At 48.9% G+C, this 16,176-nt stretch overlaps 1 pseudogene across 1 annotated transcript; it reads left to right on the top strand.

Moving 5' to 3' along the window:
• The first annotated feature begins 492 nt into the window (after positions 1-492).
• On the top strand, positions 493-13,293 carry LOC149347320 (uncharacterized; annotated as a pseudogene). Its single transcript, XR_016292128.1, has 4 exons — positions 493-728; positions 4,738-4,860; positions 7,838-9,711; positions 12,904-13,293. The product of XR_016292128.1 is annotated as an uncharacterized LOC149347320 (transcript).
• Positions 13,294-16,176: the final 2,883 nt, after the last annotated feature.

Below are 16,176 nucleotides of genomic sequence, written 5' to 3'. Positions count from 1 at the left end.
CGAAAAGGTGAAACAGCTTATTTGCTGCGCTTAAATTTCGCATTAGGAAGTAACGTAATCGTCGGTAATTTTTTGAAAAGCATGACAGAGTGTCGAGGTATGGGGCAGCCAAAACTGCGGAAGAATAGAACTGTTAAAGGACTGGCTATTCTTGTGCTAACCCAACCTTGCTTCTCAAAATGAGAAGCGCTGGGAAGAGAACCAAAATGTCAGACCCAAAGATTTCTCCGCAAGACTACGACACGATCTTGAGAAGCGGATAAAAGATGTAAAAGTGGAGGGACCGGACCTGAGCTTCGCGGGTCCGGTATTTTTTTCCCCGCACATATACCTCTTTGGCATTCACCACCGTACCTTGGCCAATCGCGCCGCGTGGGTATGTGTCATTTTCATGTGGAGAAGAAGAAGAAGAAGAAGGACCCGATGCACGAGCATCTGTGCCATTAAGCCTGAGGACATCATTATCATCATCATCTTCTTGTGCACCGAACGCACGCTGCGGCGGCCCTGATTCTGGGGCAGACGTGGCAAAGGTGGCAGCTCGAGCCCTCTTCTCATTTTCCCGACGAGAGCAATCTTCTCCGTTTGTCGAGGAGTATACGAGAAGACGGCAGGAATCACCAGTCGGGGACCGATCATTCGCGACGGGACCCACCATCGCTGAGACGGAACCCAGACTACTTCTGTGTCCCTTAACAACCAGACAGCGGCTGCAACAGACGCTGGAGGTAAGTGCACAAGGCTGTCCTGTCCTGAGTATAAGCAGATGTCTGTAAACGCGCCCCAATCCGACCGCGGCGGCCGCGTTTCGATGGAGGCGAAACGCAAGAGGCGCCCGTGTGCTGTGCGATGCCAGTGCGCGTTAAAAATCCCCAGGTGGTCGAAATTATTCAGGAGGCCTCCACTAAGGCACCTCTTTCTCTCTTTCTTCTTTCACTCCCACCTTGTAAATTGTAAATTGGCTTTTGAGGAAAGGAAATGGCGCAGTATCTGTCTCAGATATCTCGGCGGACACCTGAACCGCGCCGTAAGGGAAGGTAGAAAGGTGGAAGTGAAAGAAGAAAGGAAGAAAGAGGTGCCGTAGTGGAGGTCTCCGGAATAATTTCGACCACCTGGGGATCTTTAACGTGCACTGACATCGCACAGCACACGGGCGCCTCTTGCGTTTCGCCTCCACCGAAACGCGGCCACCTTCCTCCCTTCCCTTACGGCGCGGTTCAGGTGTCCGCCGAGATATGTGAGACAGATACTACGCCATTTCCTTTCCTCAAAAATCAATTTACCAATTTACCAACCTCAAGAGAGAGAGAGAGAAAACTTTATTTACAGAGGAATTCGGGGCACGCCCCAGGGTCCCCGCACGACCCCACTGCACTCAAGTGTTTATGTTCCGAAGGTCCATAACACTGGCAGCACGGCCGGTGGCGATGGTCTGCACGGCCGGGTCCTCCGAGCGCAGCAGGGTCTCCCAGTCCTCCCAGGTCTTGAGGTTCTCTAGGTCCCGCGGGGGAGGGTCCGCCGGGCAGAGGGAAAGGATGTGGAGGGAAGAAGCGAAGGGTTCTGGGCATAGGGCGCAAGCAGGAGTGGGGAAGGAGGGATGATAGTGGGTTAGGGTAAGGGGCGAGGGGAGAGTATGTGTTTGTAATCTGCGCCAGAGTGTTGCGTGTCTGTTATCTAGGGAGGGGTGGGGCGGGGGTAGAGCTGGCGAGAGGCTCTGTATGCCTGGGTGAGCTCACTGAATGAGTGCATGCGATCCTTCGTGAATCCCCGATCAGAGGCCACCTGAGCCCGGTTTAAAGAACCTCGGGCTAAAAGGTTGGCGGCCTCGTTTCCGGGATTCCCGGAATGCGCGGGCACCCATATCAGCTCCACTTGGCGGGGCGGGGGGGCATCGGGCGAGTCCAGTATGCGAAAAGCAGGGACATGGACTCGGCCTCGAGCAAAATTTATAATCGCAGTTTTAGAATCGGATAAAATGTACCGGGCTTCCGTGCGGGATATAGCAAGGGCAATGGCGGCTTCCTCTGCAGCCTCTGGGGACGTGTCTGGAGGGAGAGGTAGTGTGAGGAGGGCGGATAAAGAGGAGTCCACCACACCTGCTGTCGCTTCATCACCCGTGCAGGCAGCGTCCACCCACACGGCGTCCGGCTGGGGGCCGTACGCTCGATGGAGTGCCTTCGCACGGGCTCTGCGGCGCTGCTCATTGTGGGACGGGTGCATATTCCTCGGGAGCTGCCTGATGAGGAGCTCTCGGTGAAGGGATCGTGGAATGGCGAAAAGGGTTAGGTCGTTGGCCGGTATTTTGATTCCGAGGGTGTCCAGGATATACCGACCTGTGGAGGTTTGTGTGAGCCTGATGTATTGGGCCTGTCGGTGGGCCTCCACCAGTTCCCCGATCGTATTGGGGAGGCCCAGGCCTAGTAATCTGTCTGTGGGTGTGTTGAGGGGAAGGTGAAGTGCTACCTTGAATGCCTTGCGAATCAAAGCATCCAAAGCGTTTATGTCATATTTGGATAGGTGTAAGTATGGGGTAGTGTACAGCACACGGCTGAGGACAAAGGCATGAATGAGGCGACATAGGTCGCGCTCCTTCATGCCTCTATGACGTCCAGAAACCCTGCGGATGAGGTGCGATATCGCGCCTACAACCTGCTTGAGTTTCTTGAGGGTGGTGGTGTTTTTGCCATCGTTCTGGATGTGCAGGCCCAATACACGGAGGGTTCCAACCTCAGGTACCGGGTCACCATTCAGTTCAATGGCAACCATAGTCTAGAGGACTGGGAGGCAGCCCCGCTTGGCTGCTCAGACCTTACAGGCCAAAGGGCCTTTGTGCAGAGAGCCAGGATGGCGGCATCGACCAATGGGGTCCCGCACTAGGGACACCACTTAGTATGTGGATCCCCACAAGGGGGTCCACAGCTCTCCTTACAGTACAAAATTCAAGAGGGCACTTTGTTGACCTAAAGTGCGGTGAGGCGGAAGCCTTAAGCACAGCATTGCTGCTTGTGTCATTGATGCGTTGTTAAGATGTTAGGCTTCGCCTGTAAGAGTGAAACGCGAAAGCGTCTTGCAACGCTGCCAGGGAGTCCACAGAACGCCATCGTCCGTTCGGTTCTACGCCTTTCTCGTCGGTAAATTGGTTTTTGAGGAAAGGAAATGTATCTGTTCGCATATCTCGGTGTACACCTGAACCTCGCCGTAACGGGGAGCAAGATGGGAGTGAACGAAGACACCGTACTCACTAGACGCGCCTTTGTTCATTCCAAACCACCGAGCTGGCATGGCGGAGCGTGCTCGTCTCGCACTTCGGAGACCGGGGTTCGACTCCCGAACTCGACCACTTTATTACTCGGTTTATTTATTTATCTGGCCTGACTGGAAGGATTAATTAGGTTACCTGGGTAATAGGCAATTAAGTAAACTCAGTCTCATTTACTCGGAGCAACACTATACGATCCCTTTAATTGTTTCATGATTACTAGGCAAAGTACAATTGACCCCGTTTGAAAATTCGCGCACTGTGACGTCACGACCGTTTCGACCAATTAAAAAGCGTGACATTTCTTTCGACAACTGCCGCTTACAACGATGAGGCATTAAAGGCTTCCGTCCTAATAAAAGCTTTTCACCACCGCCGCCTAGGTCACCAATTGTGGCCCATTCATAAGACGTAGTCTCTGCAGCGTGATCAACGCGCATTCTACAGAAAAGGCTGCGGGAGATAGCCGTTTGTGTGGAATCAAAAACGCCAAGCGATTTGCAGTTGTCCTTTCTTCATGTCCGCAGCAGCCGGCATTTGAGGATAACTTTCTGATCCACAAATGGAAGTTTCGAGTGCGAGAGGACCACAAGTGTGGTATTGCAGAAAAGTGCGGTTCTCGCGTGTGGCAGATTCCTTCTTGTAACCCTTGTAACGGTGCGTAATCTAAAGGATATCGAGAAAGCTGGCTCTTAGAAACCTAGGGCGATCCCAGGTTTGCATACAGCTGTGAGGTGGGTTGAGGCCTGTGTTCTAAGCTATTTTGGCTGAAAGTTCGAGGCTTGTTTGAATGTGAAGTGGATATCTCGAAGTAATTTTGACCGGACCCACAGACATCAAATCATTTGTACACATGCTATGAATACTGGCTTGGAAATGGCCTCCTTGCCTGATACCCTTCGTAATTGGTCTTTGATTATTCTTACTTATGACTCCAAACTTCTCAGTCCGACAAGCTGAAGACATCTTAAGCGTATGATGAATGATGATGTGGAGATCGTTGCCTTGCCTGTCACCTTTCCTTATGGGTATTTTATCATCTTTTCTTTAGAGGTCTGCTGGTATGGTGCTGCCGGTAGGTTATTTTACTGTACATCCTTGACGTGCGCCTCTTCCATACCCCGGCAGCACAATGCCTCCATGCCTGCTCATTGCCTGCACTCCAGTTCCCGCACTCCAAAAAAAGACAAGAGAGGATAATCGAACACCATCAGCAGTGACGTTCAACCGTGCTATTTATTCACAATCACATCAAAGATGCACCGCATGAAAGCTACACACTACACAAAAACCTAAATTGGCCTCGTCGACCACAGGCATCAGCCATTAATATCTCGGTTTGCGTGTTTATAGAGCTGTTTAGAGAATTTATTTTGAGGGGAGTGCAACTAACGAGGAATTTTGCGATACGAATTTTTATTTGCAACAACCGTTGCAACGTTAAGTTAGTGGTGTACTGTCTGATCGTGTGTCTGCAGCCATACACCTCCTACGTTGACCATCTGGGCGCTTCAATTTAAGACCAAGAAGAAGTCTGTCTCCGGATTTCTGACCATGGCTGGACGCACCAGCTGGTGTGAGCCACAAGACAAGCGTGACAGGTGCGTTTTTTAGGATGTGGACGTAGTTTCGAAGCTGCACCCTCGTAGTAGCTGTTATTCGGGTGACGTCTGCTGCTTGACGTGCCTGCGTTGGCTATCCATGGCTACATGCCAACTTGGCGGTCAAATGTGGAGGGAGTTGCGTTGCCTCATATCAAGTCGCACTGTGGCTGCAGGAGCGCAATATAGTCCTGTTTTCCGGAACAATCAGACTGCGAACACCTGCGCCTTGTAGGCTGCGATCAATGCGCATTGTGTTCACAATAGCCGAAGAGTTTCTTTTGCTTAAAAGGCTGCCCATTCAGTGTGATCTTTTAGTTTCGACCCTCCCAAAAAATAAGCCACCTGCAGGGATGTAATAACCGGCCTGCCGCAGCCCGCGAAATCTGAGTGAGTTATGTCTGTGCACCTAGCCATAATATGCAGGCAGATGAACAAAACCTGCTTTAGGATTTGTTGCGTGCAGATACAGGCTGTTGGTAGGTTCACCTTCAAGCGCTAGCACCGTGTATCGAGAACAGTCAAGCTATCATATAGCTAAGCCTAGGAAGCATTGTTGGAAACCTCTATAAACCTTTCAAATTGGCGCTTCCTGGTTTTTCCATGTCAGTTGTACGACTTTTCCTTGCAATCGGCGAAAACATTAAGGAAGTGGCCACCAAGCCCTATCTCCTTCTTTCTGAACTGTCCAGTGTAGGTGTTCTTACATTGCTTGCACACGTATGAAAGGGCCATTACAGCGTGCCTGTGGGGCGTGCGATACCGTGTGTATGAAAACACCAGCAATCCTTCCTTGCAGCGGACAAAAGATGGCGGTCTCAGGGACCTTTCTACGAATTGGCTGCAACCTTAATATTATGGAGTATAGAAATTGTCGTTATTTGCAATGTGCAGGGAGGCTTTTCGAAGCAAAAGCCAAAGCAAAAGCAAAAGAGAGTTACTGAGAGACTTAATGCTGACACTAGGCATGCTTGACTGATTGAGCTGGGCATGCTAGTGCCAGCTCATTCTAGTGCGATCGTTTCAAGCAAAAAACTGGAGCGGACACTAAAATTCAGCCTTATGGGGATTACGCAATAGCATTAATGGACTAATGTCCATATATGCTGAATTGGTAATTCTCTACTTTGCATTCATAGATCCATGGGAGTCCTCACCCCACTTCTGGCGCAAAGGTGCAGCGGTTAAGCGACGCGCCACTGCCCTGCAATGGCAGGTGCTGCCACCGGTGGGGCTTGTGCTACCCAGGCAACCGCTTTCGGCAAATCATTAATTTAGCTTTCACCTGCCACGGTGGTCAGTTTCCAGAAAATTCGGTGGGCAGGTGGTGATGACACCACAAGGTCACATGACCTAGGAGGCCCACCTAAGTTGCCAGAGCGGCCGAGGCTTCAAACTGCTGCCAGCGCCGACGCCGGACAATTTTTTCGACATGGGGGTACTAATGTTCTCGCGTCAGAAGAGCTGAGCTGTATTTTGTACAGCGTCGCCCACGCTTAGGTTCAACACAAGGGTGCATGAAGAAGTTAAATATTAGCACCGCATTGCCTAAGATAAGAATAATGCACACGTTACTGCACACTTGCAAGAAGCGTTGTACAACTGCAGCTCCTCTAAATGTGTTTACATGCTTTTTAGATAAGTATTCAAAATAGGGCACATGGGTGTTCACCTTAGAAGTGGAGCAGCCTATACATTTTATTTCCTGTTCGTTTTATTTGGGCCTTCTGCATTGGTCGCTGCTACCTATGACGTAAACCTCGAGGAATGTCACCACATTGTCGAGGCAAAACACGCCTATGATGGCACTTACTGGAGTAAATTATCAACAGCTGCGGCCTCCACCATATCCCTTCATAAAGAAAGTAATGAAATCTCAGTAAGAAAGGCTGTCTAGAAGGGAGAGACTCGATCTCTCCAGTACTATTCAACGGGTTTTTACACGCGGTATTCACAGATCTGGAGTAGAAAAAGTTGGGGATAGAAGTTAAATGAGAATATCTTAATATGCGGTTCGTTGAAAACATTCTTTTGCTAAGCAACTCAGGAGGCGAATTACAAAGCACGATCAATGACTTAGGCAGGCAATGTAGAATCGATGGTGTGAAAGTTAATCTGCAGAAAACTAATGACTAGCCAGTGTACGCCCCAAGCTCGGTCTCACAACACCCCCCCCCCCCCCCCCCGCCCTAGCGGCAGCATCATTAATCCAAGGACAATGGCGCATCGCTTAACTGCTACACCGCCGAACCAAGAGAGGTATGAGGATCCCCGGAGGTACTACGAATGTAGATCTCTCAGGAGTATCTAAGAATTATCGCCTGAAGTTGTCCTTTTTCTCTTATATTTGTGATTTACTGACTTCCACATTTGATATGTTTCTTGATGGCTCGTTTGTGCAGAGAAATTTACAGTATGTATATCTATCCTAAATGCACAAGTTTTGTGCTTTTGTTTCGAACAGGGGGCTCAGGCATCCCGTGCGGAATTGTTTTCACTTTTTGCCATAATCAACCCTGATCCTTTTCTGACGAAAGTAAAATACCTAATTTATTGCTTGCTTTCTTAATTGATTGATTAATCAATTCACCAATTCCACATATATGGGCATTAATGCTATCTCGTCATGACCTGAAGGCAGATCTTAATTGTCCCCACCAGTTTTAGTTGGATAGTATAAGGCCCTCACTCACCAATATCGCCGATCATTGCAGCCCACTTGATGTTACCGAGCCTCGAACAGTAACCGACACAGAACTGGGTACCGAAGTGCTCGCGCGCGCCAAATTCATGTTTGGCTTAACCACTCCAGACAACCCGTCATATTTTTTTGAACCACGCGGTCTTCTGCCACCCTTCGGTGGACTATAAAGTAGGCCAAATAGACACTATCTGGTGTTAACGACCCCTAGACTGCTCGCTTAGCGCCAATTATTTTTCACTCCTTAAAATTAACACCTTGCTTTTTCTTGCGCAGAGAGAGGCCCATTGGCGAAGGAGCTGCAGGCGACGTGGTACCGCCCGTAGGGCCTCAGCCAGATGATCAGCTCGGCGTTCTCTTGGCCAGCTTAGAAGGCGTCCGGAGCCCTTTCACAGCGGCCATTATTCACTGCAAGGCACCATGCACAATGGGAACAAGTCAGACTTGTCATATCTTCCGCCATCTTCCACTTTTGAACGAGTTTCTGTCGCAGGTGTGCTTGGAGCTGCGTCAGCACCCGAAACGAAGCACGCTCCTTTCCTTGGTGGACACCTCAGAATCGCTCCGGGTGAACCCCGACGAAGATTTGTTGCGACGAAGAGCCACCTTCGTGCACTGCCTTTTGAAGATACATAAGTGTGTAGCGGCAGTCGAGATAAATGGAGACGTCTTTGGCGCGCACACGAGAATTGTTTTCGAAGCCCTCCGAAGAAACGCATTCTTGAACAGGTTGAAGATAACCTGGGGCAACAGCATTGCCGAAACGTGTCTAGATATTTTACCCTCTCTACGGCCCGTGGATGAACTTGTGTTCAACCCGTCGTTGGAATCTCTTGCACATTTCCTGTATCCGCTGTCGATCCTGCTGAGGCGGATGGCTTGCCTGACGGTTCTTGACATATCTTCCGTATATGTGTCGGACCGCGATCCCATGGTTCTTTTGCCAGCCATCATGAAAATCAGCGAGCTCAAAAAGCTGTCACTGTGCGCATCGGTTTTGAACAATGCCCCGAGCATTCAGCGAGAAATGTTTCAGGAGTACCTGCTCTGCAACACCACCTTAACATCTTTGAGCGTAGTCGGAGAGGAGCGAGTTAAAAAAAAAGCCGCCCTGCCTCTCCTGGATTGCCTCCAGAAAAACACGACCCTCACTTGTGTGACTCTACACGATGTTGTGGTCGACGAGGAAATTTCTTTGGCAGTAAGAACAGTTATAGAACGCAATCATGTTCTACGTTGCTTCAATCTACAGGGCGTGAAAGGACACTATCGATTAAGACGTCGCGTTTTGTTTGACAGCTGGTTTGAAGCGCTGACAGCTGCACGCTTCATGAATTCACGCTTCCCATCGATGCTTGGAGTGGATCTAAGTGGAGAACGTTTCTCATGTATTTGACATCCGAGGCTTCTCTGAAGATAACCATCGAGTTCGGTAATCCCGAAGTGTTTCCTGAGTCGTACAACCGGCTGCGAGAGATGCAGAAAATGGTCACCGAAAGCGGAGCAGGGCCAAAGGTTTGCTTTAGGACCTCTCTATTCTACGAACACAGACGACGGGACGAATCATGGCAGTTTTATGGGTTTCTGACGGATGGAAATGACCAGCACGCGTTTTTAGAAATTGCGCAGCACTCCCCTACGCTGGCCTACATCACCTCGGCAAAACTAGTCATCTGGCATCGCCACCTAGACAGAGCGACCAGTTCAGCGGTCTCCTCCTGTATCAGAACTTCGCGTGCGCTTACGAGCCTGCATCTTCACATCGTGGGCTTGGCAGGAGACGGGTATTTTAATATGGAAGAATTTTGGAGGGAGGTTATTCAGTCGCTATCTCTAAACGTGACTCTTAGGCAACTTTCCATTTCCTCTGGAAACATCGATGAGAGAAACCTGCAGGCTCTTGCCCGCGTTTTCAAGACTAGCCACAACATCCACAGCCTGGATTTGTCGACGCAGCCTCTCGCGAACTACAGCGCCTTCATTGGAACTTTGCACGCCGGAATCGAAGATAACTACGTCATGCTCAACGTGAGCCTGGCTGGAGGCGTCGACCTGAGCAACCAGTGGTTCATGGTTCGAGACACGGCCCGCCGGAATTCTGACCTGGTCGCGCGAGCTGCTGAATTTGCAAGCGGCGTTCTACGGAACAAGTGAGCACAGGTGTCAAAAGCAATGTATGGCTTGGTAACTGCATAGTCCAGGTTTGAGGGTCCACAGAACCCATATGGGCTCATGCCTGCTGAAAGCGCCCATAAAGCCTCAAAGTTTACAGTCCAGCTTATACATATGGCGATATTTTTGGTTTCTTACCCTTCCTTTGAAACTAAAAATATCGCTATATCTATGAGATGGATCCTACACTTTTAGGCTTTGTGGGCGCTTTTGATTTCTTGCTCTTAATTTGACGTGCTGTTATTCCACTTTGGTTACGAATATCACACGTGTCCGACCTGTACATAGATCATGGTGTAAATAGATTACTTGTACAGTGTACCTCTCGCCCCTTTCATTTTCTACTTGCCCCCTCACCTCTTTCATTTCATTTTTCCACTCTGCCTGCTATCCTTCTATTTCCGCTGCCCCAGCTCAGGTGCTTCCCGTAGCGATGACAGATTCCGGGGCTAGCAAAAATCTATTACTTCCTATTATTTTTATATCTTAAAATAAAAGAGCACTACCACTTCTACAGTTATTAATTTGCTGCAGAAGGCATGTGGTCTATGAGGCGCTTGAGATAAGAGAGGAGAAAAGTAATGTCTGCCGCTTTATATTTATTTATTTTATTAAAAACAGCCAGCCGCCCTTTTGGTAGACAAGGCTGAAGTGGTACAAGCATACATCAATGTACATTAGCATGCAAGAAAGTGAACAAAAAAGTAAGCACAGAATGAGCTCGAACAAATAGTGTCCCCCCACCCCCCCCCCTCGAAAAAAAAAGAAAAACCTTCCAGTGAGGAAGGACGCACACTGCGCTTGTAAAAATAGATATGGCAGCATATAAAGACTCGCTCTTTGTCAAAGTAGGCCGCGTCACGCGGCAGCCTATTCTATTCGGATATCTTGTTCGGGAAAAAAAGAAAGTTTTCGTTCGGCCCTGTGGTACTACGATTGTCAAGCTGTGTTTCCTCCGCGTTGGACGCGATGAGGAATATGGCATCTAGACGATGTATTTTTCTTTGAATATTGATGATCCTATGTAAACATCTTTAAGCGATGCCACCAGCTGCATAATTAATTTCTCCTGGTGTTCAGATCGCCTCAGTGAACTAATGATGGTGCGTGTCTTTCATATGCGTTTTAATAAATCTATATACCTTGTTCTGCATGCCTTTAATGCGATTCTCCCGGCCTCGGCGGTCACATTTGTATAGAGGCGCAACGCCAAGAGGTCCGTGTACTGTGCGAAGTCAGTGCACGTCAACTTTTTCCCTACCGCGCCCACTAAGCATCGTTAGCCCGCTAACGACCATTTCATGCCTCGATTTCAGAACCTTCTGCGTTGCTAATGACCACGCTGCAGATGTAGCTTGTAGGCCAGGAACCAAAGTTTTGTTTCCGATGTAGCTGTCTTTTGTCCTGCGAGGGGGCACTTTCTAACGCGCTGCGAAGAAATGAAGGCGCGGACCTGCGCTCAGTGCCCGTCAGGTTACCCGCAGATGACGCCTTCGCCGCTCGACTTCGGTGTCTCCCGCGTTGCTTAGAGGCACGATGCGCATCTGACTTCTAGCCGGAGACCTGAAGTTTTGTTTCCGATATAGTTTTTTTTGCCCCTGAAAAACGACGCTTTTTCAACGTGCTCCAAAGAAGCGCTACCATCAAAGTCGCTTGGCCGCCTCCATATGCGCGCCACGCGCTCTAAAACATAGCAAATCTCTGGACTCCGTTTCATCTGCGAGTGATTTAATCGACGACCTGTGCAACAACGAGCCTGAAAATGTTGCAAGGCGCTGAAAATGATTCAGTTTTAATCGGTGATGATGGAAACCAGCCTCAAACACAGGCGGCCGCCTTCCGATGCACAACTATGAGGTTTCCAGCTATTGTTTTGTAGCAAGAATACTATTCAAGATATAATTTTTTTTTTTGCAGATGGTGGCCATTAGAGTAACAAACATTTTGCATACTTCAGAAAATATTTAACAATTTTTTCTCTTTAAATACAAGCGTGTCTTTTCAAGTTTTGTTCAAATTGTTTTCTAAAATCTCGTTTTTAGCAATTAAAACTTATGTTGCAACATGCAATGTGTTGTTTAAACTTATATGGAAGCTTACGTTCTGTGAATGCGAAAGCGCTTGTGTGAACTATGTGTTTACTAGTTCGTAACTAATACTAATGTCCCAAAAGCGCTTCCGGTGAAGTCCTTTGGGAGGAAGTACCTTAGGGTGAAGGCCTTTACGAAATATCGCATGACATCCGCGTATATATAAAGCTCCGTTTTAATCGAGCAGCCACATCACTTTCGGCACTTCACTTGAGTCTAGCTGACTTCACTCCCGGTCTCATGACGTGACGTCCGGTATGGTGTTGACGTCACATCCGGTCTCATGATGTCTCTTCCAGTCTCCGGGACCATAGTCACGTCACACCGAATTCTCGGGATCACTTCAGCGGTCAACGATAACAACGACGGGTTTCGTACCTGATGAGCCCTGTAATGCTTCCGCCTAAATAACCACCGCTTCCCGGACAAAAGAAGACTAGGCAACTTTCGAGGCACCGAACTACCGGCGTCCTTAATAGTAATTCCGAACATCATGGACTTAATCGGGCGCTCCTGCAGACTTATCAAGGCGTATAGCACGCGAAGACAGCTAGCTTAAGGAGTCACGATATTATGCTCATGCTTTCATGCAGTCACCATTACCGTATGTGGCGTCGCACATGGGGGTGGGTAGCGATGCTTCCACCAAAAAGATGCGGATTGCGTGCTTTTAAGACAGTTGTGATATGTCCTCTTCTGGGGCACAATTTGTTTTTAAACTCCTTGTTTCTGAACCGCAAGTCCCCGGCGTAAGCCTTTTTCCAGTGTAGTAATCTGCAGTGTTTCTGTAAATTTCTGTATTCACTAATGACCTAGAGGCGATGAAGACAAGACATAAGTCATTTACAGGTCGGGTTTAACGACGAGGCGTTCGCGGTATTTGCGTTTCCACAACTCCCACGTCGCCTCGATCAAGCGCCTGCGAAAAGCCCGTGAATTTGTTTTGAGGCATGAGAATGCCTCAAAAGAGTGCACTAAAAAAAGAGTGCACCCAGGCATAGATAGCATGAAAGCACTTGTCGCTTGTCGCTTGCACGCCGCAAACCCAAAAACAACAAACACGTTTTCCAACGCCCGCAGGTACGGCGGCCAAGCTCTGGAACGGGTGTCTGGACATGTCGAGCTGCCTGGACGCATCAGACAGCTGGCTCTTGTCAGCGAGGTCGAAGCCGTACGTTTGGTTCGGGAAGCCCTGAGGAGCTTCCGGGACATGCACGACTTCATGAGGCTGGCCGGCGTCGTCAGGGAGCGAGTGGAGTGCCACCCCCGGGAAGACGGCCTTGCGCAGCTGGACAACCTGGGGGATTGCTGGACAGTAGTCAGGCGGTACCTGATGCTCGACGACGTCAGGGACTCCGAAGTGGTGCCCAAGTCCGCACAGGCGTGACGACATGGTCCTTGCCCGCTTTTGGTGCACTAAGGCTATGAGAGAGTCCGTATGAGCCTCCAGAAATAAATTTGAAAACTCGATTTGGGCGTGCATTTTTGCTGGCTCATGCTTCCTTGCAGAGTGTGCAGAGTGCACAGTGGGTCAGGGAACAGAGGCAGGTTAGTGACATTGTGGTCGAAATCGAGAAGAAATGGGACAAAAGGTAATAGAAAATGAAATGACTCCTCAGAAACTGTGGGGCTCCTATTCGAATTTTAGGACTCCCTTGAGTGGGAGGGGGGGGGGAGGGGGGTGAAAGTGGTGAACTCATCTAACCGGTAAAGGAATGTCCCTCATATAGTGTTCATGTGCCATGATTGTATCAATCTGGTCATTGTCGACAGTTTATGATGGGCGCAGATGCAAACCGAAGAGCAACGAGAAAGTCGAATGTTGAACAGTTGGCAAGGCAGGCATACATGGGTGCACGTGCGGGCGTACTTGTTCATTTTTGGAATCCCAGAACCCTTCGCCCGTAAGATTACTAACGGGAAAAAAATGGACGCCCAGTTGTAAGTTTGCAAGTTGTCGCACAAGGCTCTTCGTGAAACAAGTTGATTGCGTTAAAGAAATGCACTAATTGCTGGATGTCATAGAAGCGTTGAGAATATTTTTGGCCAGCCAGTAGAATCCTTGTAGGTTCCACATTCCAGTCGAAATCAAGAGGAATAAATGAGCTTGGGCCGGGAATGTAATGCGAAATCAAGGTAACCGTTGATGCTTATAGGTAACAGAGAGGATTCCAAGAGGAGGGAAGCGTAGCAGGGGGCGGCAGAAAGTTAGGTGGGTGGATGAGATTAAGAAGTCTGCGCGGAAACGGTGGCCGTGGATGGCAAAGGGTATGGTTAATTGCAGAGGCATGGGAGGGGCCTTTGCCCTGTAGTGGGCTTAGTCAGGCTTATAATGATGATGAGCTTCTGCCAGCAAGTTGGAAAGAATCATAAATATAGTTTGCAGACCCAGAGTAAACTATCCATGTGTTCCGATCATCCATAGGCAAAAAGCAGCCATAGGCGGCCCACAAAGTAATATTACAAGTGTAGCTGGTATTCTATTGCCAGTGGAGAAAGAAGACGACAAGGCAGGCGAGGCGGCGCTGGGCCATTCAGCCTGAGGACGACATCATCATCATCATCATCATCCTCCTCGAGCTCGCTCAAGCCGCTATCACGAAGCAGCTGTTCCGCACCTGCAAGGCGGTCAACATACAAGCCCCATTCACTCCACGTCTTCGGATCTACGGCAGCTGTACCCCTGTAGATCTGCAACGTCACCCTACTGGAAGCTCCGCCTCACAGGTAAGTGGCTACGCAGTGGCTTCGAAAAACTGGCTTGGTTGGTTTGGTTTATAGGGCTTAACGTCCTAAAGCGTCCAAGGCTATGAGGGACGCCGTAGTGAACGGCTCCGGAAATTTCGATATCCTGGGGTTCTTTAACGTGCACTGGCATCGCACAGAAAACGGGCCTCTAGAATTTCTCCTCCAAAGAAATTCAACAGCCGCGGCCGGGATCGAACCCGCGCCTTTCGGGTGAGTAGCCGAGAACCATAACCACTGAGCCACTGCGGCGGCTGCTTCGAAAATCTAATTGCATTGCGAAGTGGTTTTTTCCTAAATCAGGAAGCGTCTGAATTTCGTACCTCTAGGCCTAACAGCGTTTGCCCCTGAGGCGGTCATTCTCTCATTAATTGCTTGAGACTAAAGAGCGCCTGGTATTCCTCAACCCCAATGGGAGCTTTTTGAGGGGCTGATAATTCAGACCTTTGAGATACAGAAGTGATCATTAGTGTACCTGTAGCCTGATGCCTAGCTCCAAGTTTAAGTAGTGCCTTTGAAGCACGAAGTGTCTACCGAATAATAAGTCGCGCCCTTAATCGTTTCCCCTTAACGCCCACACTGTAAGAGCCTTCGGGAGAGTATTTTATACTTTTGTGACGGCTTTCGTTGCTTGTTGTAAACTGCGTAAGCACTTTGCGGGCCAAAAGAATTGATCCCTTGAGATTCGTCCAATTTCCGTGGCCCATACGCACTCTGTGTTTGCAAGGATGTGAGGTTTAGGATCTCCAGAGGGGCTCTTGTGAGAATGCCACGCTGAGGGTTATGCTTTTATTGTCAAGTTATTATCTACAGTAGAGGAAGAGTTAAGAGAGGAAAAGCACCACGGTAGCTGGTTTCAAAGGGCTGTATTGTTTGTCCATCATGTTTGTCGTGACGGAGTAAAGGACCTTTTTCCTCGAGAATGGCGTCTATCCTTGGCCGGCATCACTTCACCAGGTGACCAGCGAATACACCGGCAGATTACGTGCTGCATTCTCCTCCCTCGCCGCCCTCCCCTGAAAATTGTTAGTTGCCGAAAAGAGAGTTCATCGCATACTCGAAACACAACTGGAGTCCAGGAATCACACTGATTAAATGAACGGCGGCGCAACAAGGACACTATCAAGAAAGGGACACCAAATACGCACACTACCAACCAATTCATGGTTGGTAATGTGCTCGTGGGTGTCCCTTTCCAGTTAGTGTCCTTGTTGCGCCGCCGTTCATTTCATCATGCACAAACTCGCCCTTTAGACCGTTATTCTGAATCACACTGACATTACGAAGACATAAACCGCACAACCGATGTGGCAAATATTTTGTATAGATCGAAATACGACATTTTCTCTGCCATACGATAAAGTGATCCTTACGGCGTATGCCAGCTGTAGCTTTGACTTTGGCACGTGTCTTTTGGTTGCGCTCTTTGTATTCGGTGCGCGTGTGCGTGACGGAGCTGTTATATTTAGAAAAAAAAGTGGGGTTCGTCCGTGCGTGTGTGTCTATGCAAAGTGAATGTGCTTCTTAGACTGCAGTTACCTATATTATTAGAACTTTCTTTATTTTAGTCTATTAATTTGAGCAGTTCATTTGCAAGTGGAGGATGTG

Source organism: Amblyomma mixtum, chromosome 4 (assembly GCF_055824585.1).
Source record: "Amblyomma mixtum isolate Tamu chromosome 4, ASM5582458v1, whole genome shotgun sequence".
Classification (NCBI taxonomy): Eukaryota; Metazoa; Arthropoda; class Arachnida; order Ixodida; family Ixodidae; genus Amblyomma; species Amblyomma mixtum.
This window is presented reverse-complemented; position numbering and strand designations above follow the sequence as displayed.